General features: G+C 36.8%; 1 protein-coding gene and 1 long non-coding RNA gene across 5 annotated transcripts in view; one reads left to right on the top strand and one right to left on the bottom strand.

The window, feature by feature from the left end:
- The window catches only part of BBS9 (Bardet-Biedl syndrome 9), a 335,690-nt gene that overhangs the window by 72,432 nt on the left and 237,392 nt on the right, over positions 1-25,866 (bottom strand). The gene's annotated exons all lie outside the window — the stretch shown is intronic.
- The window catches only part of LOC118161518, a 62,952-nt gene continuing 43,220 nt past the window's right edge, over positions 6,135-25,866 (top strand). The window contains exon 1 of the long non-coding RNA XR_004748066.1: positions 6,135-6,562. This is a non-coding gene — a long non-coding RNA (uncharacterized LOC118161518). The remainder of the gene's footprint in view (positions 6,563-25,866) is intronic.

Genomic DNA, 25,866 nt, shown 5'->3' with positions numbered 1-25,866 from the left:
TTATGAGGTTGCACCTAACAAAGCCCTGTAAATTCTTGTTTATATCTATCTTACATACAAATATATCCACTCTTATGTACTAACAGTAGTATAAATGTTTATAGGTATCCTAATACTATATGCTTGATCTATTCTATATTTGGTAATGATCATAATCACACTAGATTATCTGTATCATGTATAACATCTTTGCTGAATATAGGTATTTTCTTAAGATACAGTTGTATAGAAGACAAAATACATAAGCAAGTAAAAGTTACTTAGGCATGTTCATATATACTTTGCTGATATAGGGACTGCATACTTGGCAGGAGTCTGACCTCCAATAAATTACAGTTTTTTCCATTTTCATAATATATTATTTTAAGTAATATTTATGTACACCAAGTAACAAGCCAACATGGAACATTTCTGTTCAAATTAGCCCATATATCCTGTCCAGAAATGTCCAAAATATGCTATCAGTATTATGCACCACAACTGTTAGACACAGAAGCACAAAGTCATCAACAGTTCATCCTACAATTGGTTTGCATTGGTTTCTGCCATTGCCAACATGTGTTTCAAGTCAGATATGCTGGTTTGCATGTATACCCTGTGCCTATGCTACTTTCATACTACGATAGAATATATCAAAGCTTTTACACTACTTTCAAAAGCCAGTTTAATAAAAGCAAATGAGCCAGTTACATTTGTAAAAGAAACAGCACTAGGCGCCCAAATTCCATTACATTTCAATGGAATTTAAGAGCTCAACTCCCTTAAGGTCATTAACATAGGTTAGCTACATACCATTTATCAAAACAGTAACTATTTGATATCCACTTGTGTAAAGAAAGATGGGTGCCAAGAGGCAGCTTGAGCATCTTAAAGTCAGTGATTTACATATATCAATTTAACCTTACATATATCAATTTAACCTTATATACAATGCCTCCACAGTCATTACCTAATAATTACTTTATTGCTTCCTGCCAGTGGCCTCCTCCATTGTACTACAGCCATTAAATAATGCACTCAGGCTCCCACACCTCTTCCACATCACAGGCCTAGCACTGGATCACTAACCAAGCAATTGTAATCCTAGGCAGATAAGAGTTCAGAAAAAAAACTGAAGATCAAGACAGGTACGATTTATCCTTTCAAAAGGATTTGGGAGAATTTTCAAATTAAATCAATTGGGTACACCCAAAAGATTTCTTTTTAATTTTTATTTTTAATAAACTGACTTTGTAAAGGTAAAAATAGTCTGAGACTCTACATTTTCTCTGAGAGAGGGAGATATTTGAAAAGTGGAGGCTCACATGTTTTCCGGGATATCTTTCTGCTGTCCCTGGGCAAAAAGGGACACCAGAATCCCAACTTTACTCCCATCTAGGCAGTTTTTCCATTCTTGAAGTGACAGCATGCAGCATTTAACACAAAAGTGAAGGAAAAAAATATATTGGACAACTACTTGCTCAGTAGAGATCAGCAAGAAAGAAACTGACAGCAAAAACTAGAGACTGACCTCATGTTGTTTTGTAACATAAGCACTTTCCACCCAAAGGGCAAAAGTCAAGGAGAGTTTGATTGTGGAGTCAAAATAGTCCTACCACTCTGTTATTTTAGCCTCCCTTTCTTCCTCTTGATTATTCCACTCAACATAATCTATAATGTCTAGCGATAAACCTGCTGGCACACAATTTATAAAGAAACAACACTTGACTCTCTCTCAGCCACTTATCTTTTTAATAAATCAAAATTAAAAAAAAAAAAAAAACCTACAATATATAGTGTCTCCTTGGTGTCTAGACTTTATTTTTCTATCCTTTTTTTTTTTTTTTTTTTTTGTATGTACATTGGACTTTAAGGCTTTAAGCAGAGCAATAGCAAACAGTTCTCCTTCCCAAAAGGACATAATAGATGCTTTTACACAGATCTGAAGGCAACTTGTAATGCATGGTTAACAGTGAAAAGTAATTGCAAAAGGACAGTAAGATCAAGTATCTTTGCCTGTTTTGAAGAAACCAAAGCCATTAACTTTATACCATTATTTAAGAATTTGTATCTCCTTGAACACAGTTCAAACAAAACAGAGATAGTTCCCTTATAACAATAATTTAAAGCAATAACCACAACTTTATTTTATAATTAGGCAACTGTGAGGGAAGCAAAGGAGAAGTAAAAAAATAAATAAATAAATAAAAAATCTACTAATGAAATTACTTTCTTTTTCTTACGAATCTGGGGAAGACCAGTAAATGATGTGTGGTAAAAACAATGAAGAATGTGGAAGGTCTTTTTTAATTACTTCGGAAAAATAAATTCTACCACTGATTGACAAAGCAACACCTTCAGCACATTATTTTATTATGCATTGTACTATGAAACATCATAACTAATCTGATTTTATAATTGGAAAAATATATGGACATGGACATACAGAAAATATGATTTTTTATTATTATTAATTGTAACCAGTACCCCAGCACTACACTTATGACTTGGACCTTTTAAAAGTCAACTTGCTATTCCATCATTAACATAACCAGTGATTAAAAAGACACTTTCCACTCAAAATTTAATTTGTAGACCAATGCTGACCAACTTCACAGTTGGACTGGTGATACAATTTCTTATGGAGGTACGCAAAGATCATACAGTACTGTATTTAGGTTTCTCATTCTGTGTCCATTAACATGACCAAAAAAGAGCTGAAGTACTTCCAAGGTGTCAAAGAGCAACTGAACACTGGATTGCAAAAATATTAATACCTATTGCAACCTGCATTCTAGAAAAATAGAGGCCAGATAAATTGTTACCATATTTGTGAATTGAACATAGTTGGTGGTTTTGTTTGTTTGTTTTTGTTTTTTGCTAAATGACTTTCACAGGAAAACAAAACTCGCTAATGCACAGGGAGCTTTAACTCATACTAGACAAAGTAGGGAAATAGTGTTTTTACATAATGAAACAAACCCAGAAAATATAGTTCTTTTAAATTTCATCAATAATTTTAGAATTTTCAGATTTTTCAATTCTCTGTAGCTTGGGCAGAAAAAGATCCAGATTTGCACATCTATAAAATGTCAAAGAAAGAATAATATCAGCTAATGCCAACCACAGATTCTACATGCGTATACATGGATGGCATATAAGCTGGTAAGAACCTAATCTGATTTTTTTTTTTATGACAGGCTGAGTTTGCTGAGCTGAAATTTATAAAATCAGTGACTTACTTCCTTTTTTATAGTAAAAACAACAACAACAACAAAGATCACATCTGATTTACATTTTTTCATTATAAAATTCCTAAAACCTACAAATGATATTACCATTATATTCTAAAGTACAAAAAGTGAAACAACAGTATTTTTCATCGTATTTCTCTGGAATAAATGACTTCCCCATCACAGTGAACATACTAATATATCAAAGGGCTTCAGAAAGGTAAATCTGATGATATTCCTTAGATACCCCATCAAGTAAACCAACACTTCACTCATTCCAAGCATCCTGCCTCCATAAGTACTCAGAAAAAAGCAGGCTCACCTCAGCAGAATTTTACCAGTAAGAGATGGCCTCCTGCTAAGACAAAACATTTTATGATATTACGTACGGCATTGTACAGAACTAACAGTATTAATTAATGAACTAATGCATTTGTACAAGACGATCATCCCTTTACAGAACAGAATCTTAAACACATTTAATTCATTCCTGCCCATAAGCCTCCTCAGTGATTTGGACAAGCCTTTGAAATTCTCTCTGCCTGTAGTTTGTGTTCTCTTGAGGTGAGAGATTCTGCAGTATCCTGAAGCAAAGGCTGTCTTCAAGACCTATCACTTGGTATTCCTATTTCACTGTTTGAGTTCAGGCTACCCACATACCTTGCCTGTCCAGCAGCAATGAGGTCAAGCTCCTGCCAGCCCTCCTTCCTAATCACCATTCTAATGACAACATTTTAAGGGCAGGCAAGATTAACAAGCCCCTGGGCCAGGTAGCATGCCTAGCTTTCCATGTGGCAGATAAGTGAGTACAGGATGTCCTCAAAGTTTCCTTTACAGGGGTCTCACTGAGCTGCCCTGGGTTCAGCACTGAAGATGATCAACACCTAAGCTCAACAGATGTCAAACCTGATCTTTGTGCATCTTGTGCACAGCAGGAGCAGACAGAACTTCTGTATTCATATTTTCCAATGGAGAAAACAGAAATTCTCAGTTCTCCAATTTGTGAGGCTTAAAGGGTCAAATAGCTATCTTAGGCAGTATACTACTAAAAAATTAAGGCCTCGGTCCAGACAGCCTAAATTCCACCTATGTTCCTATGCCACAACCTGTGTCATAAACCTTCAGAAATATCTGGACAATATAAAGCACAAGGTAGAGATGTGTTAGGTAGAATTTAGGTTACCTATATTTGTTGTTGGTCCCCCAAGAAGAGACTTAAGTAATTAAGCCTCTATTGAGGAGACAGAGTCAAATTTCTCCCAAGTGTAATTGGAAAAGTTTACATAAGGAAGAGAAGCTTGTATTAACAGCTAGTACTACTAACTACTAGGATTTGGCAGCATATATAATGGAGCAAGGCACATGTGTGCATCTAACCCTTCTCCAATCCCAGCCTAGAGGATACATCACTTTTATGGAAGTAGGAGACAGGAATCAGTTCCTTTTTTTAGCTGGAATCAAAATCATGCTGTGTTCCCCTCAGAATATTCCACTGCCAGGCTGCTAACAATTTTCATCTGAGAACCTCCCCCTCTCGAGCATGTTGGGCATTTTGCATTAGACAGTCACTATTTATAAAATAAAAATCTTCCCAGAAGTACTATCAGTTTGTAGCTTTTGCCCGCCCACTGAGTGAAGTAGAGATTCAGCTGCAGAATAGCAAGACTTCAAGCGTGCTAAAATTACTGCATTGCATGCACACTAACACTGTCATCTTGTACTGCATTATCTTCCTTCCACTTCCTCCTGTTTTGTACTCTGACTGAAAGTTCAGGCACAGGATTCCTTCCTGCTCTCAATATATACAGCACCTACTATCACAAAGTCATGGCCTGTGAAATGAATCCCAGTGCACTACAACATTGTAAACCACCATCAGGCCTGTCAGAGCAAATTAACTAAGTATATTTTGGTGATGCATAGTTCCCAATTGCATTTTAAGCAGTTTATCTTACTGATTTATGAAAGCCAGTTTTCCACAGTGAATTAGATGGTTATTAGTGCAAATTATTGAAATTCCACTTTACTTATGCAAACACGTCACAAGTGGTTGCTCTGCTGCTGCAAAATTGCTTCAGCAGAACAATTTAAACCACTGTCTGCCCCTTTATCCATACCAACCTCGCCCTCCTCATAAACACTCCAGTTGTGAGTGTCTGACTTGATGAATGTTTACCTGAATTCGCCATTCTGTGGAAAAAAGTATCTATCAGGCTGGATGCCAGAACACTTAGTGAAGTTTCTCCCTTGTACCTTGACACTGTACATACGTTGGATAGGAAGGTGGAGATGACGAGAGAAGGTTACAACCTATTCATCTTTGCTTTTTTATTATTGTCAGTATTATCCCATATGTTTCAGCCATGAGACAGAAATGGATGGAGTCTGCAGGACCTCACTGGCATTTACAAGATTTTCTCAACAGTAGCTGGTTGCTACAGCTTAGTCAGGACGTTAATAATTTAAGAAGCTTCCTTGTAACCTCCATGTGAAATGTAGAACTGAGAAAAGTGATGGAATTTCCTGATAACCATGGCATTCTACCCTGTATTTCAGCATAAACACTGTTGACAGCAATAGTGAACCAGAAATAGACTTTACCACTTTGCACCAGCAACAGGGAACTTCAACCTACTTTTCACTTTTCCTCATTATAACTACTGATGTGATGAGTCCTACAGTTATAGAACTGAGTACAAATATAAAAGCAGAGAATACAGAGCAAAGCAGGATTATTTCAAAAGCTTATAACCATTCTTAGCAGTTCTTTTATTACACATCCATATGACAAATACTATAATTAACACTATTTTCCACCTATTTTTATAGAGTAATTACATCAAAACAAAATTTCACATACTGTATAAAATCATGTATGGGGATAATCATTTAAACCATGTATCTCTTTTAGCCCACCTTTGCTACAAACTACAGGTAGTCATAACAATAACATTATGACTTAAAAACAAAAACAAACAGAAATCCTCACAATTTTACTGGCAAAAAGACTGAGAGACATAATAACCTTAAATACACACCCCTCAAACATGTACAATTTCTACAACAACAATCTACCCTTTTTTTAAAAAATCTGAATTGAGAAATGTATGCTACATTACTTTTAGCTATGTCCCCACCACCACTTTTACTGAAGTTTGCCAGCACAGCTTTAAATACCTGGTGAAAATGATTTTTATGTAAGGAATAGGATGTCAGGTCATGGACTCAAAATAAAAAAATAAATACAATCCATGCTACCTACCCAACAACATGCTTCCGCTTTTTAATGAGCAAACTTCACAGACTTTCAAGGGGGTTTGGTTTTCCATGTGATTCCAGAGATTGTGAGAGTCTGAAAGGAAGAAGTGATCTGCAGAAGTAGCTGCACATCAAGGCATCATCTGATTGAACATGACGTGATGAGTATTAGCTATGATGCCATTATGTTTTTTGTCTATTTTTCCTGTCTTTGATGTATTCAGAATTTGTCAAAACCATATTTCAGGACTGAAGAAAAGTCCTGCATCTTCCTCTGCCAAGCTCAATCAGCCTGCAAAAGCAATGCTGGGCTTGCTACCAGCTACCAAAGACAAGTTCAAGGGCAGGTCAGAAAGTAATAAATCTCCACATGAAGGAGGATCTGTTGGCTTCAACTTGCTGCATCATAAGGCAACATGGAAATGTCTCTCTTCCATCCATTAGGTCTACATCCAATTCCTGCATCACTTTCTTTCCTGAACTTCAAGAGCCAACTAAAAATATCTAGCAGTAGACCCACAGCCAGTGAAGGGCGACAGCAGTATCAGATAGACAAAAATGCTCATAGACATCAACACTACTTCCAGAGGGGCTGCATGCCACCAGCTACATCCGGTCAGGCTGGCCAAAGACAGAGAAAAACAGAATTCAGAGATATATGTAAAATGTCTTGCTATGACATTTCCCTGTTGGGAAAGGCAGAGCAGAAGAGGGAATGCCTAACAGAGACCAAGAATAAGGGAGAAAAAGGAAGACCATATATCTTTGGGACTGGTGCTGTTTAATATCTTTATCAATGATACGGACAGTGGGATCAAGTACACCCTCAGCAAATTTGCAGGTGACACCAAGCTGAGTGGTGCAGTAAATACAACAGAAGGAAGGGATGCCATCCAAAGGGACCTTGACAAGCTTGAGAAGTGGGCCCACATGAACTTAAAGAGGTTCAACAAGTCCAAGTGCAAGGTGCTGCACCTGGATTGGGACAATCCCAGGCATGAGTACAGACTGGGAGAAGAACTCACTGGGAGCAGCCCTGCAGAGTGAGACTTGGGGGTTCTGGTGGACAAAAAGCTCAACATGAGCTAGCAGTGCACACTTGCAGCCCAGAAGGCCAACTGTGCCCTGGGCTGCATCAACAGAGGGGTGGCCATCAGGGCAAGAGAGGTGATTGTGCCCCTTGTGAGGGGGATTGTGCCCTTGTGAGGCCCCATTTGAAGTACTGCTTCCAGCAGAAGAAAGAAAGATCTGTTAGAGCGGGTCCAGAGGAGGGCCATGAAGATGAGGGCTGGAGCACCTCTGTGATGAAGAAAGACAGAGAGTTGGGGCTGTTCAGCCTGGAGAAGAGAAGCCTCCAGGGAGACCTCACTGTGTCCTTTCAGTACCTAAATGGGGTTTATAAAAACGATGGAGAGTGACTTTTTACACAGGCAGATAGTGATAGGACAAAGGGGAATGGTTTTGAACTAAAAGAGTGGAGATTTAGGTTAGAGGTTAGGAGGAAATTCTTCACTCAGAGAGTGGAGAGACACTGGCACAGGTTGTCAAGAGAAGCTGTGGATGCCCCATCCCTGGAGGTGTTCAAGGCCCGGTTGGATAAAGCCCCAGACAACCTGATCTAGTGGGTGATCTCGTGGCAGGGGAGTTGGAACTAGATGGTCTTTAACGTCCCTTCTAGTCCAAGCCATTCTATGATTCTATTCAAACCAGGACCACTTCAGATAGCTTTTAGTTGGATCAAGCCAGGCAGCTGATCTTGAATTACATTACACTACTGTTGTGCTTCTGTGAAGTCTGAATATGGCCCCCGGTGTCTTAGTAACAGTGCCAGACACACCGAGTTGCTCGTGCCTTCAGTCAGGCCATTAAAACATGCCACAGGTCTCAAATCAGGTCCGCAAGAAGCCATTTTATGTGACCGCCCGAGCCAGTGAAGGTGGCAGGCAGCAAGTGCATGGTGATGTGCCTGCCTCAGGGAGTGGTTTAGTCACTGCTAACTACGCCAGCTAGACTCAGAAGCGAGCTTAATAAAGTGGCTCACTGCAGTGATCACTCCTGGTTGTTGCTGGCACAGAATACTTTCATCTCTAAATGTCGCTAGTATGTTAGTAAGGCCTTTCCACTCTTTCCCCCCACCCCAGTGGGTGAACAGAAATGTGGAAATTCCACCTACAAAAAAACACACACAAAAAGATGAAAAAAAAAAAAAAAAAAGCGAGAGGAGAAAAAAAAAAAAAAAAAAAAAAGGAGAAAAGGAAAAAATATCCTTTTTGACATTGTTTGCTGCTGGCATAAACTGGTTGTCCAATTGTAGCTCCACATTAGGAAAAGGAAGCAACAAAAATAAGCTTGTCTTCTGTGGTCAGTTATAATTGCTCAAATGTTGGAATTATTTTCAGTGCAAGTTCATCTTGCAAAGGTTTTCTTGGAATGTGTTAGGGAAATACCAGGCAAGGAAGTAACTTCTTGTTAGACAACCCGAAGAAACATGTCTGGACAAGAGAGATGTAGCCAACTTGTTGCTTGCCAGGAAAGCTGTATGTAAATGCCACAGAAATTCCTGAAGAAATGTATAATCTTCACAGTCTTGTAGGTTGGTAAATTCCTTCTCTGGCTGTGGCTTGTCAGTTTTGAACACTCTGTTGCGCTTCAGGAAAAGAAGACAGGTACCAATGCTATTTAGACCTTGTTCAGAGCTTCTGACCAAGAAATACCAGTGCGTTTTACAATACAGGTAAACATTCATCTTCTTATATAAGAAATAGAAACAAACAAGGTTAGCAGCAAGATTTTCAGAAAGAATCTTTGAATCTTAATGCCACAGTTGACTGTAAAATACTCCTAGCCCTCACTGCTCCCAGTGAATAAATAAGAATTAATGATGTTTAGCAGTTCCAAAAATCAACTTAATGTTGTACCAAAAAGTTTGTTACTTCCAAATTATGGCACCTAGTATCAGGGTGGCTTTTAGAAAATTCTTGTCTGTTTCAATGCAACATGCACATCACAAAGGCCAATGATAAAGAAAAATGAAATGTAGAACTATATTTCATTCCTCAGCCATCTATTTCTGCATGTCTGCTGACCACGGAATTTGTTTTATTTGCAAGGGCAGCAGGGAACAATAACAGTTCACAGACAAAAAGGAAAATAGAAGAAATACAGAATCACACAACACTCTCCAGCTTCACAGAATCACAGAACAGTCTAGGTTGGAAGAGACCTCCAAGATCATCGAGTCCAACCCCTGACCTAACACTAACAAATCTTCCACTAAACCATATCCCTAAGCTCTACATCTAAACGGCTTTTAAAGACCTCCAGGGATGGTGACTCCACCACTTCCCTGGGCAGCCTAGTCCAATGCCTAAAAACCCTTTCTGAAAAGAAGTTCTTCGTAATATCCAACCTAAACCTCCCCTGGCGCAACTTTAGCCCATTGCCCCTCGTCCTGTCACCAGGCACGTGGGAGAATAGACCAACCCCCACCTCGCTACAGCCTCCTTTCAGGTACCTGTAGAGTGCAATAATGTCGCCCCTGAGCCTCCTTTTCTCCAGGCTAAATAGTCCCAGCTCCCTCAGCCGCTCCTCATAAGACTTGTTCTCCAGACCCTTCACCAGCTTCGTAGCCCTTCTCTGGACTTGCTCGAGCACCTCCATGGCCTTCTTGTAGCGAGGGGCCCAAAACTGAACACAGTACTCGAGGTGCAGCCTCACCAGAGCTGAGTCCAGGGGGACAATCACTTCCCTGGACCTGCTGGCCACGCTGTTTCTTATACAAGCCAGGATGCTGCTGGCCTTCTTGGCCACCTGAGCCCACTGCTGGCTCATATTCAGCCAACTATCAACCAATACTCCCAGGTCCTTCTCTGCCAGGCAGCTTTCTAACCACACATCTCCCAGCCTGTAGCTCTGCTTGGGGTTGTTGTGCCCCAGGTGCAGGACCCGGCACTTGGCCTTGTTGAACTTCATACAGTTGGCCTCAGCCCATCGGTCCAGCCTCTCCAGATCCTCCTGCAGAGCCTTCCTACCCTCAAGCAGATCGACACACTCACCTAATTTGGTGTCATCTGCAAACTTGCTAAGGGTGCACTCGATCCCCTCATCCAGAAATTCCTTTTGACAATCAACGAAAAAAAAAAAAAAAAAAAAAAAAGATAAGATAAGCATATTTCCATTGTGGATAATTAAATTTGAAGCTCAGGTCATCTTCCTGCCTTCTTGTTGGCAGAATTAAGTTAAGAAGCAAGTCCTAGTTTCCCACTTCAAATATTTATGCTATATTCAGATGTAGAATATAGTTCCCTTATTCACATCCATCAAAGAAACAGTACAGATACAAAATGGGCTTTTAGAAATGTCAAGATCATAAATTCAACCACATTTTAAAGCAAAATATTTGCACATTTGTGTATATTTTTACAGTATCTAAATAGGAAATGTGACTTATTTTGCTTCTGTCCTTTCTGGATAAAGGTCATATGTGTCTCAGCTAATTTGTCTCACCCATGGCCTCAGTAAAGATTGCCAAGACTTCACAAAGCTGTTTCTAAGCTTTGAATATTGCCAGGACAGAAAACTGCTTGAATATATGTCAGGGAAACACTGAGGAGCTTGTGTATTATAATATTTGAGTTCTACCTGAAGCTGAGATTCAATAAAGTCTTGTTTCTTTGCAAAACAAGCTATTTCCTTTGAAATATAACACAGGTATATCTTTAACATAGATAAACCAACAAGTGTTACAGGATAGAGCCATTCACAGTATCATTTAGAGACTAGACAGTCATGCAAAATACTTTGCTCCATCTCACAAGAAGCAATATAATTATATAAACCATAGAGAAAACAAAGCAGGACTGAGTCAGCATTTTCTGCCAGGAAAAATACTGTACAGCTTACCAGTTACTGAGAACTGGAGATAGTGAATTTAATGAAAAAAAGCAAATATATGATGTGGGATCTCAGTGTGTCCTTAAAGTAGAGTGGTGATAGCATCAGGTGGTTCCAGCCAGGATTACTGGAGACAGCTCATGCCAGTTCTACACCTCAGAGCAGGAAATGCAATCATGTTTACATGTCCGCCTCATTGCATCCCTGGACATCACATCAGACCTTTTAGTGACTCAATAATTTCTATTTCCTAAACCCATTAGCACATCGAAACTTTAGACTTAGATCTCTTTTGTTAATATTATGATAATAGTGGTAAACTGATGCTGTCATTTTACATAAATAGTTTCCTCTGAACTTACAGCAGTAAAATTTTTCCTCACTAGATGGTGCAGGGATTTGGGTGCTGCATTTTAACCAAACAAGCCAACTGCATCACAGCACTGAGACAGAGTCAAATTTTGGCTTGAACCAAATGTGATAAATAGAAGCATGATGAAAAACCTCAAGTCCCACATTCTTTTTAATTATTTGCATCCACATGAAAACACTAACAATTTATCTTTCAGGTGCAATGAATTTTTCCCTACCCTACAGAGCAGACTTGTGTTAGGTGTGACCTTCATATTGGATCTACAATAGCCATCTCTCTAGCCAAATTCCTTGGGAGTTCCCTAATAAAAAAGAATTGGTCCAGTGACATAACTGAAAATGTTTTGACTAGATACTGAGTTCACTTTTATAGAAACCCTGAAAAGCAGTGTACCATGTAGCTGGAGCTGGAAATAGAGTAGCTTGAGGTAGAATACCGGACTGAATCTCTTCAAAAAAAAATAAAAAATAGTAATAATAAAAAAGGACATATATTCCAATACAGAAGCTGACTTCCACTAATAGCAGATTCTCAAAACTAGAGAATAATTTCCGTAACAGTAAAGCAAGCTCTTAAAATAAAAACTGGCTGATGAAAACAAAAAAATAATAATAAAAAAAGAACAAATGATTCACAGGATGGCGTCAAACGATTTTATTCTTAATTATTATCAATCATTCAGCTTCTTTCTCTTCCTTTGAGCTTAATTTGAAGAGAAATTGGAGCCATCAGCCCCCTGCTGATGTTTGAAGAAGCACAGCTTTACACAGTCAGGAAAGTGATTCATGTTACATGTAAATCTCCAGTATGTCCTTGTAACTAGTGACTTTGACTGCTGTAAAATGTAACACTTAAAATAATAATACTATGGTCTAACAAACTAAAAATGAGATTCAAGACAAGAAAATTCTATATTTTAGTCCTTACTGCTTCCTCAAACTTTTTCAGTTCATGTAATGTCTACTTTAGTTTCTCTTTGTGTACGTAGATCTAATAATCATTACCAGTGTCACAGTGCTGTTGTGCTAATGAATCTATGAAATGATTATGCTCAGTTCTGCATAATGATTGTGCAAGAGCCTTTCATGGATGGGTGGAACTACTCCCTCTCTAGCCCCCTGAAATCCTGATTAATTTACACAGCTACCTATTGCAAAATACTGTAAAACTTTGGAAAAGACATTATGCATCAAGGAGTTAGTATCATTCCTGGGACAGGAAGTAAGGCAGAAAAATGAGCAAATACTGTAATCCAGAGACATTACAGAAAATTAATCAGTTAGAATTAGCCAAGTTCTTTACTGAATAAATCTGACAAGAGTTGGGGAAAAAAAAAAAAAAAAAAATCACTGACATTTCCAAAAAACCTAATAGCAATACAATATAACAATATAACCAGGTCTGATTGCATGTACAAGGCAGAGATATCAAAATGGACTGACCATCTACACTCTGACACCCTTAAACAAGGACAGCCAAACTGTGCCATTGCCAGTTCAATGACTTTTGCAACCATCTCTCTATTGAAAGCAATTCTGGTAGGTTTAACTTTAGACTTTCTTCTATATTATCAATGAGCTTTCCTTTGTTGTGCCTCTCAACCCTTTTTCCTATCAGGAGAATAAGAGCATTCAAACAATATCACCTAAGTGGATGAAAGTACTAAAAAAAAAAAAAAAAAAGACAGCAAAAAGGGAGAAAACATGTATGGGATCTAGACGCTTTGGGTAGTTTTAAAGATCACAGCCACAAAGTGAAACTCTTTCTCCCAAAGATAATGCAACTTCCAACAATTTTTCAATGCTTTAAATGGAGTGTTTTCAATCTACGACAGTGACAAGTTCCTACCCTGGTAAAGAACTAATTTAAATGTAAAACCTTTGTGATAGTTAAAGATTTAATTTAAGAGTATGGAATCTTTACTCTTCACCAATTATAATGCATTCACACAGCATATTTTATAGAGAGCAAATCAAAGAAGAAAATGCCAACATAAAATAATAAATTAGCACCAAAGTAACGTATCTTTTTTTTCTTCCTGCTGCTGATAATTCTGACAAAGTTAGTACCATTTGCCTTAGTGTGGGACAAATATTTTCAAAGTATTAAACTGAATGAGGAGGTCTGTAGAATTTGTCAGCCTATTAGAAAAAAATAGACTATGGATCTCATTATGAAAGAGGAAGGTCACTAGAAGTTACCAAGATTTCATTGAGCCTTCCTGATAGAAGTGTACCCCTCTGACCTTTCCTTTTCCTGCACTTGCAAGAAAGTTATTCTATACAAAAGTTTGTTTTGTTTTGTTTTGTTTTGTTTTGTTTTTTTTGGGGGGGGGGGGGTTGGAAATGCTTAAAGCTCCTAAAGACTACTGGACTGTTTATTTTTCCAACTGTAAAAATAGCAAGTAGTGCTAACAATATACCTACTTGACATTTGCATGTAATTATATTGCTTACAAATGCTAGAATGATAGTAAATTACTCCTGCCCAGAAGCAACAGCAAAGTTTTCTGCATGTCATTAGATATTTAGACATATAATTGTGTAAATTATGTTGTAAATTACCTTTTTTCCAGTATCCCCATGCTATCAGATGAATAAATATGAAGAGAAGATGTTGTCATTCTCTTAAGTGACATGATATTCCACAGGATTAATTTCCACTATACCTTCACTTTTTGTAGTGATGTTACTGCTAGCAATCACTGTTAACATTATATTAAATATATTTAGCACAATTTTTTGCCACATCACCAAGGCAATGAACAAATGCCAAGGAAATAAAAGAATGAATAGTTAGAAAACGAAAACAAACCAAACCATGGTCCAGTGAATTCTGACTTTGCTTTAAACACATTAGCAAATATGTACCTCACTGCCTTATTTCTCCCACATTTCATAAAGCGCTCTATTAACCCCTTCCCTTTGGTTGTGGGAGGGAGCTCAGTGTGCTGATAAGGTTTCAGAAAACCAGACAGCCTTTAATGAGTTAACTTTTCTTCCACAAAGGTGAAGAGTTTTGCTGACCCAGTGCGAGTCGAGTTGAATAAAATTAAATTCTGCTGCAGTCAACAGGAAAGTAGGAAGGAAAATAGGATTTAACAAACAAAGCATAAAAAGTCCACAGCGGGAAATCATTATTTGAGCAATTGTTCACTTTGTTAAGAGACTGGACTGTATTAATATCTATCAGGGCATACTGCTGTGTTTGTGGTTTCTCTTTAGTGCCACGTCTGGTCTAATTAGCTACAAAGTGGTTGTATAGGCAAGCAAAATCTGCAATTGTGTGAGGTTTCCAAAGAATACAGAATACATATGTCATTGATGCATAATCTGGCACCAGCTTATTCTGGTTAAAGTTTGAGTGGCTGACTAAAATTAAATCAATACTAAAGGAAGCACAGAAAGCCAATAGAAGTGGTTTACAAAAATAGTTTCACTGACCATTACAGCTGCTATGGATTAGGCATGTTAAACGGTTCAGTTCGAGTTAACATTTTTGGTATAGATATACACAAATAACTGCAGCCACAGTATTCTGCCTGCATGTTTGCAGTTAAAAGCATTCTAGGAACACACACAACATTGTTCCAAGTTACCACTTTACAATTATCAATTTCAGTTGTTTCTCACCACAAGAAGGTTAAATTAAAATATATATAAGACACCGCAGTTAAGAAATAGATTTTTAGTCAAAAATCATGTAAGCTGCTGGGGATAGACTGACACATTTTGCAGATCTAAGATCCTTATTCATACAATGATCATAACTATCATCATTATATTATTCAACATCAAAAAGCTGTAAATAATAACCAGCAAACAAGATAACGCTAATAATGTTTGTACTAGAACAGTTCCTTAACTTTAACTGTGAAAACTGTCATAACCCATAAATACATTTTGAAGCATCTAGATATATAGCAGCACCATAGGCAGAGCACTCACCTTATTATGTAGCTTTATGCAATCCCAGTTTTTCTAAGCAAAGAGAAACATTTATCTGCCTTCCTTACTCAAGCTTCTTTGAATCAGCTAGAATCAGACTCTGAGAAATTAACTTTTGTTCACAAACTACAGGTGGTGAAATAATAATAATAATAAACCAAAAAAAAAATAATCCTTGCAATATAACATAGCCCAACTTTTTATTAGACTCAAATTTAATTTAGATCAATATGAAGCCAAAAGATTTCTGCCAATTTACATTGGTTGTGAATACAGTTTAATGATTTGCACTGAAGAAGCATTTTGACTTCCTTCCTTCTGGATGGGAGTATGACCCTGACAAGCACTATTTCCCAATACTGCTGAGACTTAAATGTGACAAATGATGGATATATCACTCTGATTCACCAATACCACTCATTTATCATCCCTTATGGAATCTGAGGGACTTGTTAGGGCCATCTTAACTATTAACATTTTATTTAGTTCACAGGGCATAAGCTACTCATAGAAGAAAACTGGAAAAGGTCAATATGCACAGCCAGATATTGCAAAATGCATCACGTGCATTGCATTTCACTCCCAACTCGATAACTCCCTTTTCCCAACATTGATTTTTTTAGAAGGCATGGGTATGTCTTCTGTCTGACACTTGGTAGGGTTATTACTTGCCAATATGAATCATACAGCTTGCCTTTCTTCACAGTACTATGTTCTGACCACTTTTCAAGATGTGGGAACAAAATCAGTATTTGGCAACATTTCTAATCATTTTTAAATTAATCTTGTGCTGCAATGTTGTTGGAAATAACCTGGATTTACAGAGCAGATTTTGGTCTGCTTATTGTGAAAGGATGTCCAAAGGTGATCCTTTATATCATACTTTCACTGATTGCATTTTTTGTAGACAATAAAACCACTGTAAAACCAACAACCAATATTCATCCTTAAACAAGACTGCTATTCGATGGGGGTAACCTTAGGAGCAATTACAAAGCATTCAATGTTTGGCTGCTATAAATCATTATCGAGAATGAATATCACAATTTATTTCAATTTCTGGTATTTTAAGGTTAAGTTGTTCTACCACAGCTACTGGTAAAAGAATACTATTTAACTGCTAACTATTAATGCACTGAATTCTAATGATGGAAGCCATGGTATTATTCAGAAAAGAGTTTCAAAGGTCAAAAGAATTCACAAGATTACATTCCAAATATGTCAATCATGGATCATATATTAAATTCATCACTAGTGTAAATGTTTTGGAATTATGTGTTTGATCCCAAATATTGAATACATAAAGCATTAATTCTAATTGGTATAGAGGAGAATACCTAAGTCAAGCATTATCATGAGAACAAAGTACTCCTGTGGTTTTGACACTAGGCACTCAGGACATATGAACTCAGATAAATTCAAATTATATGTATAATTTTATTATATATAATAAAATTATGTATTATAATATATATATATATGCTTTGGGGTATATCAGTTGAAGGACATATTTAAGATGTGCTTCTGAGAAGTAGGAATAGTAATAATTTTTTATTCAAGATAAGATTACTACTTCTACCAAGATCTTTTTGCAGTTACATAATAATAAAATAAACTGGATAAAGACCTATTATAAAACTGGAGATTACAATCTGTAGAGATCTGAATTCAGCAAGAAAAGGGCATAAACAGAAATCAATGACTCTGGAACAAATATGGTAATAGAAAGTGTGCACCAATTGCCTATGAAGTGAAATCTAGGCACATTAAATACAAAAACTAACAGAAACATGCAAGGTAGTATCTCCGGCTATCTTACACTCTCTGATTATGTTAGTCATTTAATACCTTTTACACCTCTTTCATATAGTGGCAAATTAATCATATTTAAATTACAAACCCAGTCAACAGCAACGCAGTGCAATGCTTTCTATTGCTTAGATTGATAGAACAACTCTGGATACAATTAACAGTCAATTGTCTATTGACCCTGCTCAAGACAGCGTCAACACTGAATTCAGACTGTGTTGCTCAGTGTTTTATCTAGTCTATCTGATCTTGAGACTTCCAAGGAAGGAGATGCCACAGACTCTCTGGGCAGCCTGTTTTAAATCTTTACTGTCTTCATCTGAAATGTATTTTGTTTCTCTCTCTCTCACAAACACACACACAACCACTTACAACAGTTTTGAACCTCCCTTGTTTCAATTTATGATCGCTGTCTTCCTCCTGCCTTGCGCCCAGTGAAGAGCCTGGTTCTCCCACCTGAAAATCTCCTCCTTAGTACTGTCAGGCTGTTCTCAGCATCCCCTTCTCCAGGCTAAACAAGTCCCATTCCCTCAGCTTCTCCTCAAGGGAGATGTGCTCCAGATCTCAACTTCATGGCCATCTACTTAACTCACCCAAGTCAATATTTTTCTTGTACTGGAGCGGACCAAAACTGGACACAACATTGCCTATGTGCAGGTTTTTGCTGGTGTTTTTTTTTTTTTTTTTTTTTTTTTAATGTAACTGAAAATTTTTACCCAACTACTTGTGATAAATTAAATCCTGCTATTGACCAAAAACATTAATATAAAGGACATTAGAAAGGCCTACTATGAGTTGCATAACACCTGATAGCCTGCATCCTTTTACTGTTGTGACTAATGAAGAAAGAATATTGGTTTTGTAAAAGAAAAAATACTGTTTTCTTATTTACAATTGTTCAGAAATCAGATACAGTTTAGAAATACTAGGTATTCTGCATATACAGAACGAGAATGTTTTATTTGTACTTTAGCTATTCAAAAAAACAACAACACTGAAGTAGGTATTAAAATCCTTCCATGTTTTATCATTCTCATCTAACTTGTCATATTCATAGACTAATCACTCCATCACCTGTATTATAATTACTCTGTTCAAACACTAAGTACCAAAACTGCTCTCATAGGCCCATGCTCACTAGGTGTTTTTCTCCCTTTAGACAACATGATATTTTTCAATCTACCGAGCTCATGCTATCCTTAGTGCCTTCTTATATTCACATGAAACTGTCTTCCTGCACTAATACCATATGAAATCCAATCCCTCTCCATTGCTTTGTTTTAGAAAGCAAGAGCAATCATCCTTTTCTTCATATCTCTCTCAGACATCATTTTCTCATGTGACATTTTTCATTGGAAGTCTTATGAATACAATTTTTTTATCAAACACCAAAAAAGCATGAAGCCCCAGTTGCCCTGCAGTAAGAAAGCTTGCCTTATTTGGTGTCATCTTGAACTTATCTTTTTATTACTATCCTCAGTCTTCTCCATCAATGTACAAATAAGACATTTGAATTATAAAAATTGCCTTAAATTTTTTTGTAGGGTAAATTACTGCAATGTTCCTGCTTTATACAAAAAGAATGGAATAGTTATTTTATTTGTTAGGAATACGTAACACCACCCTGAGGGATTCTTTATAGAACTCCAGCAGTTATAAAATGTCTTCATGTAATGTATCAGCATTCCTGATTTTTTGTGGAGCTAGAAAAAAAAATAAAAATCAATATTAAAATTCAGTGAACTGGAGTCTTTATATGAAATAGAGTTTTGTTCCTACCACAGAGCTAGGTGTTTTTGATCTTTCTGAACTTCTTGATCATGTGTGACCAAAGAATTCTTCTCAATGAATTATGTTTGCCTTCTATGTTAATGAAAAGCCAGTATGCATAATTTATGGAAGCTAGGAACCAAACATTTTTAAAAAGGTCATAAAAAAGCCATAGGAGTCTTTAATGGGAGATTCCTCACCATCTAAATGGAACTGTTATACAATATTTTTCTGTCAGATTTATTGGTTTTTATTTGTATATGTTTGACTTCAGTGATGTTTGTACAAAAATTCCAAGAAACAAAAACATTAAGAACCAATAAAATTCAAACAAATGAATGGCCAAAAGAATAACAAAGAGCCTGTAGAAGACTCAATTTCTTTTAGAGACAGTATTAGGCTTAATACCCGATCATAAATATCTTATATACAATGCCCCTTTCATGAAGATAAATCCTGATTACTTTCCTGTTAGCTTTTATGCCACTACTCCCTAGTACCATGACTTACTATAAGTAATGGTGTTACACCAAAATAACTGTTATCCTCTTTCTATAGTGGCAGAGAAAGGCTTCTTTAAGAGGTAAGAACTGAAGAAGCAGTGGAAAAATAGCATAAGGTCTGAATCTTGAGTCACAAACATCAACAGCACCACTTCCACTAGCTCATGCAACTTCAAAGTATCTGCAGCTATAGATTTGTTTGTGTTTTTTTTTCATAAAGGAGACTATAACAAACACTGTACAGGAAAACAAAGCTAACAACAGAAAATGTTTCTTCACCCTGTTCCTTCTTTTTAGAGATACTATTTGTTTGTTTTACAGAACAGCTTCTTCACATAATGAGTAAGAATCATCTCTCATCCTTTTAAAAATCAATATACTTTGTTTGAGGTTGTCTACTTCACCTTGCAAACCTTGTATTGCCTTATATAGATTATCACACTAAATGCTAAGCTACCACTGTAAGTACCATGGCATCTATGGTCTTATCTTCGATGCTAAATTAATCTGATGATCCTTAACTTGTGTCCAAATGACTTTCAATATCATGAAAAAAGGATATTGATAAAATGTAAATTTTAAATCTCAAGTTTGATTGATATTTATTATAAGTTTGAAGATACATGCTGGGAAAATATTAATGAGCTATCAATAGCACCTCAACCTTATTCTTTGTTAATATAAATTACACACAATTTGGAACAATTATGAGTGAGGTTAAATACGATTAAACTGTTTATATGCTACTCATGTAAGCAGAGGAATTAGTAGTTTCTACTTTGAAAACAATTCAAGAGCTGGATCTTGTTCCCAAGGAAAACCATTTATTGATTTCAATAGTAATCGTATCAGCCCAAAACGCTTGACAGATGGTGTGGTTAGAAAACATTTGCCTACAATAAATAACCAATCATCAGTGCAGGTGGGGTAAAGATATTTAAGGACTCTTAGCTCTTTCAAACAATCCAATCCCCATTTCTTAAAATCACTAATTGAGAAATTTGTCCTAATTGTTACTGCAATTTATATATATTAATATAAACAAATTTATATATATATATATATAGGTGAATCATGAAAGAAAATAGGTATTGTTTTGGACAGAAGCTGTTAATGAACTCCCTTGGTATATTTATTAAGGTAGTTTACTGGATTCCACAATGCTTGTAACAGTATTTGCGCATGACAAATCCAGAAACAAACTTATGTCCACCTTTTCTTCCAGCTAACTTACTACCTTTTGGCGTTTCCTCTTTGCCTGTAGTAGGTCTGTCCAGAAGTTACAGGGAAAACAAGCTAGGAAAAGAAATGTGTACTGCTCACTGTGGTAGCAGTCTTTTTCCCCAAGCATAGTTCCCATGGTAAGTCATTATTTTCCTTGAAAAATTTCAACATAAAAACCCATTTCTTGAGGTCAACCATAACAAATTTATCATTTTAGCTCCAGGAAGACATATGTGCAAAAATCTATTCCATAGTTTCCAAAACTAAGTTTCTTAAACAATGAAAGGAAGTACTGACCAAGATATTACAAGACTATATGTGTATATATATATATACATATATATATACATATACATATATATATATATATATATAAATTTGTACTTCTACCTAAAAGTTCACTGGGAATATTACTTGGATACAAAAAAATCATGAAAGAAATGTCAGGTATTTGCTTCCTTGTCAGAATCTAAGAGCTAAAAATATTAATTCAACTGCTTCAGAATTTTAGTCATGCAATTACTACTACAGAAATGAAAATGTCAGACACATCTGATAGTCTTACTAGATTCACAGAAAAAAAGTAAAAGCAATTACATACAGCTTCCTGTACTTCAAGATGCCATTAACCTTAAGTAAATTAAGAATAAAATTGTAATAATTCAAGATCTATTTCATATGTGATCATATTCAATACCACTAGCATAAGGATTCTCAATGTATCATTGGACAAGAATTCAACACCATTAAAAGCTGCAGAAATTGCCAAGCTTTTCAACATTTTATCATATTTAATTAGATATTTAATTGTACTCATCACAGATTTCTATAGGAAGATTCAAATTAGACGCTGAAACCTATGAATGTCTTCAAATAGTTTACAACACAGAAACTTATTTAAATCTCTGGAATTTTTAGGCCTTAATTGTTACTAAGTTTTATAGGAGTTTGCATTAGGAACCTGAATAACAGTAAACATGCTGACAATCTCAGAGGCCAAAAATTAAAATATCTTTACTTGTTCTGATTTAATTTAAGGACAGACAAGCCATGATGATATGGCATGATATATCTATAACGCTGCTGTGTCTGACTTTCCTTTTCTTTAGAATAAATACACAAGTAAAAAGACGAAGTAATAATGAGGGTTCTAAAGCAACTACTGTAGCAACTCATTGAATTCTCAGAAAATAAAATAGTAAATATTTTGAATCAGGTTATAAATTCCATAGCAAATACAGGATTTTTCTCTATAAAGAAAAGACTTCTATAGGACAGTTCATGAACATTATACAAATGTAACCTCCAAAACAAGTAAAGCACATTCAACTTATGAGCCCATCCAGTGTGACTCATCAATCATGGTTCATCTCACCCTAAGGAAAAAAAAAATCCACTGGATATAGGATCTCATACTATTTATTATGTCTTCTCAGAAATGAAAATTCCATAACTACTTTATTTATTACTTAATAGATTGCCATACTGAGGAACTAATTTATTTTATTTATTGATGTTAAACAATGTGAATTAATAGCAAATGCAGTAGTTAATACGGATCCCCCCTGTGGATTTTGCAGAAGTATCTACTGCAGTTAAAGTCAGAATTGCTACAGCAACACATCAGACCTGTACCCAAGAGCCATTCAGCTGAATTCCAGCCAGGAATCTGTGTTGTGCAAATTCAAAAGTTCATGATTACAAAATTAAAATTGTTTCTCTGCATGTAATTTTATTTTTTTTTAATGTGAAAAGGCAATAACATATTTCTAGTAGACTATAAAAATCTTACTGCTCTTTCTTTGCCAGTACAGTCATAGTAAAAAAATAAAATAATACAGCAAGAATGCTCATTCTCTGTCATTAATCTCAAAGTAGAATGAATATGAACATCAAATAACACCATTTAAATATCAGGTACATCACACAATTTTTATAGAGAGGAAAAACAAAATTAATGCAATCATGTACTTTAATAGGAAAGTAGCTCTATATGGTTAACATAACCGAAGAACTTAAATCTTTTCTAGTTTGGTCAAACTGTCAGTCAGGGTTCGTCCTCATAATAAGAATCAAGAGAATAAAAAAACAGTTCCATTGTCTTATGCAAATACTATAGATACCCATACATCTTTTACAGCTGATGTCCTTCTCATCAAAAAGTCTAGTTTGATTGTATGCCTTTGATAGAAAGATTTAAGAGATTCAGCAACTGAAATCATCAAAACTAATAAAAAGAGAACTAGCAAATGTGAGATGCACTTTTCACTTTTAGTGCATTTTTACCTTTTTTTTTTTTTTATACTGAACTGTCTCAGACTTATCAAGCAGAAAATATATTGACCAAGGGAAACCAGCTTATGTGATCTTTTTGGACTTCAGCAAGGCTTTTGGCATGGTTTCCCATAGGATCCTACTGGACAAAATGTCCAGCATACAACTAGACAAAAACATCATACTATTGGTGAGCAATTGGCTAACAAGCAGGGCTTAAAGGGTTGTGGTAAATGGGGCCATATCTGGCAGGCAGATGGTCACTATTGGGGTCCCTCAAGGCTGCATTTTAGGGCCAGTCCTCTTCAATGTTTTTATAAATGATTTGGATGTAGGACTAGAAGGTGTTTTGAGCAAATTTGCTGACGACACTAAACTTGGAGGAGTTGTGGACTCTGTTGAGGGTGGAGAGGCCTTGCAGAGAGATCTGGACAGATTGGAGAGCTGGGCGATCACCAACCACATGAAGTTTAACAAAAGCAAGTGCCGGGTCCTGCACCTGGGATGGAGCAACCCTGGCTATACGTACAGACTGGGTGATGAGACGCTGGAGAGCAGCCCCGCAGAGAGGGATCTGGGGATTGAGGTGGACAGCAAGTTGAATATGAGCCAGCAATGTGCCCTGGCAGCCAGGAGGGCCAACCGTATCCTGGGATGCATCAAGCACAACATTGCTAGTTGGTGGAGGGAAGGGATTGTCCCGCTCTACTCTGCGCTAGTGTGGCCTCACCTCGAGTACTGTGTGCAGTTCTGGGCACCACAGTACAAAAAGGACATTAAACTGTTGGAGAGTGTCCAGAGGAGGGCGACGAAGATGGTGAAGGGCCTAGAGGGGAAGATGTATGAGGACCGGCTGAGGTCACTGGGCCTGCTCAGCCTGGAGAAGAGGAGGCTGAGGGGAAACCTCATCGCAGTCTACAGCTTCCTTGCAAGGGGGAGTGGAGAGGCAGGTGATTATTCTCCACAATCACCAGTGATAGGACCCACGGGAACGGTGTTAAGCTGAGGCAGGGGAAGTTTAGGCTCGACGTCAGGAAGAGGTTCTTCACCGAGAGGGTGGTCTCACACTGGAACAGGCTCCCCAGGGGAACACAGCTCCCCAGTCACTGCACAGGCTCCCCAGTCACTGCACCAAGCCTGTCTGAATTCAAGAAGCATTTGGACTGTGCACTTAGTCACATGGTCTAAAATTCTGTGTAGTCCTGTGCGGTACCAGGAGCTGGACTTGATGATACTTAAGGGTCCCTTCCAACTCGGGATATTCTATGATTCTCTGATTTTATAATATTTTTGCTAGGACAGAATTCTATGTACAAACCTGACATATGTGTAGTTCAAATTTTTCTTTCCTACATAGTTAGAACCAGGTAAAGTAGGCATGATAAACAAGCTGGCATAAAGGCAAACTTGAAAATCTCATTTCTGATGACCACAGTTATCTTATGTTTAACCTACAAATGCAGATAAACAACTTTCTAAGTAGATTTTTCAAAATCTGTGTTATCCTAATCATAGTCATATTAAAATAAAACACCATTTTATCCTGAAGGGTGTTTTTTGTTTTTTATTTTCTTATTGCTGGTGGTGGCTTTTTGTGTTGTTGTTGTCCTGAAGACCTTAAACAATCATTTTCTAAAGCATAAAACAGCTGATGGATTTTCAGAGATCAAGAAGTGAGTAGGTCTTTTACTGTCTCGGATTCTTTTTTCAAGCTGAAGTTACGTAAAACATTAAATTACTTAGAAACACAGCAGTAGTATGGGTGGGTACTCATGTTCTTGACCTATTTAATATTTGTGCTTTTTAACATAGCTATCATAAATGTTATGCAACGGTACACCATCAGTTCTTATTGAGCAGCTTGCAAACAAAACCTTATCAATAAAAAAGGGAAAAAACAGCAAAGTAAACTGATGCAAAAATGCTTTATATTAACTTCATTCACATTTTGCAGTCTTAATTGTGCAGCAAAGCAGCATTTCAGTGTAAAAACAAGTGATGTTAACAAGTCCGTTTCTACTTAATTACATTCCTCATTTCGACTTTTTAACATTACAAAGAGAAACACAAGCCATACAAAGAATAGAAGTCTTCCTCTCTCGCAGTTTGACTGTTAATGCACAAGAGGCACAAGGCATTTTCTGCAAAACTTCAATTTTAGTTGGTATCTTTGCTTAATAATGACTCAAAATATAACATCTCTTGTTATATTTTTCTGTTTATTGGGAAAATCTACAGGGAAGACTGATTTTGGGCAAAAATGTTTAGAGACTGAATGTAAGCATGACACAAGGACAATCACTCACTTTTCAATATATTATCAAAAAGTCTTGCCTTCTATATCTCCTATATGATCCATATACACAGCTTAATTGTAGTTAATTAAGCTGTCACTGTACACACACTGTGTCCATCAGAGGTCTAAGTAGTTGAAAATCGCTGAAGGCTAAGCTATTTACAACCACCATCCCCCCCACCCCCCCTTTTTTTTCCCCTGAAAGAATCACTGCAGCATTACGTAATTGCTTTACAATGTCTATTGTGGAAAATTTCATGAGGAACATAAAAGTTTGTGTGGAGGGCTGTTGTCTGTAAAGGGAGTA

Source organism: Oxyura jamaicensis, chromosome 2 (assembly GCF_011077185.1).
Source record: "Oxyura jamaicensis isolate SHBP4307 breed ruddy duck chromosome 2, BPBGC_Ojam_1.0, whole genome shotgun sequence".
NCBI lineage: Eukaryota > Metazoa > Chordata > Aves > Anseriformes > Anatidae > Oxyura > Oxyura jamaicensis.
This window is presented reverse-complemented; position numbering and strand designations above follow the sequence as displayed.